Source organism: Penaeus vannamei, chromosome 41, assembly GCF_042767895.1.
Source record: "Penaeus vannamei isolate JL-2024 chromosome 41, ASM4276789v1, whole genome shotgun sequence".
NCBI classification, from domain to species: domain Eukaryota; kingdom Metazoa; phylum Arthropoda; class Malacostraca; order Decapoda; family Penaeidae; genus Penaeus; species Penaeus vannamei.
Genome location: NC_091589.1, coordinates 1,121,680 through 1,126,313, shown reverse-complemented (window position 1 = coordinate 1,126,313; position 4,634 = coordinate 1,121,680).

The window sequence follows — 4,634 nt, the reverse complement described above, 5'->3', positions numbered from 1 at the left end:
AGAGAGAGAGAGAGAGAGAGAGAGAGAGAGAGAGAGGGGAGGGGAGGAAGGGAGGGAGGGAGAGATAAAGAGAGAGAGAGAGAGAGGGAGAAAGAGAGAAAGAGAGAGAGAGATGGATAGATAGATAGAGAGAGAAAGATAGAGAAAGAGATACAGAAAGAATAATAATAATAAAAAAAAACATACGAAATGAGAAAAGAAAGAAAGAGAAGACCGACATTATCGTCTTCTCCAGCTCCTCTTTCTTAAACAGCTGCTGGTGTTTGCTCTCCGAAATGACATCTTCTGCTCGGTCTCTCGCTAAAGTTCTTCTTGTTTGTTTCGATGTTTTGAAATGGAACCTTGAACAGGCCTGGGCGTTCCTCTCGTTCTCGGGATCTTTTTTCTGTCTTTGTGCTTGAATGGATGCATGTTCGTGTGTCCTTCTCTTGCTTCTTGGGTATACATGGGGTACACGTAAGCACACACGCACAATGACGCACAGACACATACAGAAATATACGCACGCTTATATACACGCTCTCTCTCTCTCTTCTCTCTTCTCTCTCTCTCTCTCTCTCTCTCTCTCTCTCTCTCTCTCTCTCTCTCTCTCTCTCTCTCTCTCTCTCTCTCTCTCTCTCTCTCTCACACACACACACACAAACACACACACACATACACACACTCGCAAATACACACAGACACTCACTAAGACACACAATGACACACAGACATAGAAACACACAAAAACACACAGACACACACTTTCTCTCTCTCTCACACACACTCATGAACACACACACACACAGGCATACACACACTTACAGTCACACACACACACAGGCACACACAGACACACACACACAGGCACACACAGACACACACACACACGCACACAGACACACACACACACGCACACAGACACACACACACGCACACAGACACACCCCTCCTCTTCTTCCTGCTCTGATCTTTTCCCTTCTCCTATACCTCACCCACAACCTCCTGCCTGTCTTCTTCCCTTCCACTTCTTTTTTATCATCTACCGCTTCTTCTCTCCTTCCTCCACACCTCTCCTCTTACCTACTACCCCTATTCCCCAGACCCTTTCCCTTCTCCCTTCTGTTTCTACCCTTCCTCCTCGCTTCCCTCCCTTTTCTCCCTTTCTCTCCCTCCCACTTACGTCTCTCCCGTCTCCTTCCTTCGCCTGTTTCCTCCCCCATTCCTTCCTCCCACCATACATTCGATGTTTCCTTCTCCTTCCTCTTTCTACTCCTACCCTATACCTTCTTTAATCTCTTCCCCGTATCCTGTTATTATCTCTCCCCATTTCTTTTTCTTATCTCTTCCTCATTTTCTTCTGTTAACTCTTCCTCATTTCCCTTCCTGCTTTTCCTATCCATTTGTTGCCTCCCTTCTATATCCTTCCCAGGGTCACATTCCTCCCCCTCCCCCTCCAATCCCCTTTTTACCCCTTTCCTGCCGTGTCCTATCCTTCCCTCCCCTCCTCCCCCCCCATCCCGCCTCCGGTCTTATTCTCCCTTTCTTATTCCCTTTCATCTCCCTCTTTCGGAATGAGGGAGGGGAAAGAGGCGGGGATCTCCTTCCCCTCCCTCAAACCGTCATTCTTATTGGTTATTTTTCTCCCTCGCTCCATCTCCTTTTGTCTCCCTCCTTCTTCCACCTCCCTCTCATCTGCCTCCTTCTCAACCCTATCTCTTTTGCCTCCGCCTCTCTCCCTACTCTCTCCCTCTCTTACCTACCTCCCCTATTCTACCTCTCCTATCTCCACTTCCTTCCCCTCCCTCCTACCTCCCTCATCCACCTCCTTCCTACTCCTAACCATCCTCTCCCACCCTCCCTCTTCCTACCTCCTAATTTCCCCTCCTACACCCTTTTCTTCCTCCCTCCACCCCCATCCTACCTCCTACCTCCCCTTCCTCCTCCTTCCTACACCCTCCCCTTTCTTCCTCCCCCAACCTACCTCCCTTCCTCCTCCCTCCTACACCGTCTCCTTTCTTCCTCCCTCCTACACCGTCTCCTCTCTTCCTCCCTCCTCCCCCAACCTACCTCCCCTTCCTCTTACACCCTCCCTTTCTTCCTCCCTCTCTCCTCCCCCAATCTAACTCCTTCTACCTCCCACCTACACTCTCACCTCCCTCCCTCCCTCCTCCCTCCTCCTCCTTCCCCCTCCCCCTCCCTCCCTCCTCCCCCAAGTATCGACAGCACACAGAAGCTGTCACCCTCAAAGACGAAAGCGAAGGGGGAGAGTCAGGCACAGACGAGGAAGTATCGGAAAAAAAAAGAAAAAAAAGGAAGAAATAAAAAGATAACTAAAAAAAAATCTTTCCGACGCCTCCGGGTATTTGCTCAGAAGAGCGAAAATAAGAGGAAAGGATATGTATATATGTGTGTGTATATATATGTATGTACATATATATATATATATATATATATATATATATATATATATATATATATATATATATATTTTTTTTTTTTTTTTTTTCTTCTTTTTCTTCTTTTTCTTTTCTTTTCTTTTAATAGGCTTTCCCGTATGATGTGTTTGGATATATATATATATATATATATATATATATATATATATATATGTACAGAGAGAAAATGGGAATAAGCGAGAAAAAGATCGTTAGACAGATTGACAGATTCATCCGCGAATACTTATAAATACAGAAGGTACACACACTCGGAAATACGTTCATAATCTGTGATCGTTAATTTGTCTGCCATCCTGGTTGCCTACGTGTTTTTTTCTGAATCTTTAGCTACATAAATATATTTGTCTATATCTTATCATCTCTCTCATCATTTCTCTTCACACACACACACACACACACACACACACACACACACACACACACACACACACACACACACACACACACACACATATATATATATATATATATATATATATATATATATATATATATATATATATATATATATATATAAAATGTCAGATTAAGTGGAATAGATTGAGAATTCATAAAATGTCAGATTAAGTGTACAGAAGGAAGATGATAAAAGTTGAAAGGAAGGGAGCGATCGCTTGATGTTCAAATATATAACTGAACGATATGGGCAGAAAGGGGTGACTCTCTTGATGCCGTCAAACGCTGGATTTTTTATTTATTTATTTATTTTATTATTATTATTTTGTCTCTTGATGCCGTCAAACGCTGGATTTTTATTTATCTATTTATTTATTTATTTTTGGTAATGATAATTGACTTTTGATTAGTAAGTGAAGGGAGGGTGTAGAGCTAACTTTTTTATTTTAATTACGTTACTGCAGAGTATGGGTTGTTTTTATTATTTTATGATCTGTTGCTAAGATTTATGTTGTGCTATGCCACATGTTTGTTATCATTTGTTTATCGAATTAAAATAATAATAATAATGGTTAAGAATGTTTCTATGATTATTGTAGCTTTGGCACATACTGAGCAGAGGAGTTAATTGAATCCACTGCACTAGCCTGAAGACCATTATATCATGCTACCCGTATTAAAATTGATATAGATAAATTGGTATCAGTAAACTTTCTAAGAATATATAATAATTTATGTTTATAAAATTCCGTCACACACACACACACACAAACACAAACACACACACACACACACACACACACACACACACGCATGCACACACGCACACACGCATATATAATCATGAATGTGTATCCATGCATACATGTATGTATGTGTGAATATATGCATGCAAGTGTATACATATGCAATTAGGTATGCATGTATATATCCATATGTGCGTACGTGATTGAGCATGTGTGTATATAGGCAGACAGGAAGGTAAATAGGCAGATATATATATATATATATATATATATATATATATATATATATATATATATATATATATATAGAGAGAGAGAGAGAGAGAGAGAGAGAGAGAGAGAGAGAGAGATAATTCAAACGGCAGATATATATATAGATAATGCAAACAAGTAATCTGATTCTGCACACGGGAATCTGTACACGTATTTGCCTTCACTCAGACACGTACACAGGCCCTCAACAGGAAGGCAAACAGACACGCTCTCATACCTTGTACTTCTTTTCCTTTTCCTCTTTTTTTTTTTTTTTTTTTTTACGGAAGCTCAAAGCGAAATTCTATAACGACAAATATTTGCGCTGAAATCGATTCGGAGAGAATGGCATTTTTTTTTTCGGGGAGAAGGTCAGCGCGAGAGAGAATGATACTTCATGCATATTCTCTAAAAATATATGCTAGTGTCGACGGTGTGAATATTTGCATGGTGATTTGAGAGAGAGAGAGAGGGAGAGAGAGAGAGAGAGAGAGAGAGAGAGAGAGAGAGAGAGAGAGAGGGAGGGAGGGAGAGAGAGAGAGAGAGAGAGAGAGAGAGAGAGAGAGAGAGAGAGAGAGAGAGAGAGAGAGAGAGAGAAAGAGAGAGAGAGAGAGAGAGAAGAGGGGGAGGGGTAAGGAGACGGAAAATTAGTCTATCTTACTGTTTCCTTCTCGCAAAGCAACTCGTCTCTCTCTTCCCTTCCTCCATTCTCTTTTATCCTCTGCCTCTTTTCCTTTTTTGACAATGCCATTCGCGAGGTACACACGCTCCCTCCCTCCCCCATCCTCCTTCCTCCACTTCC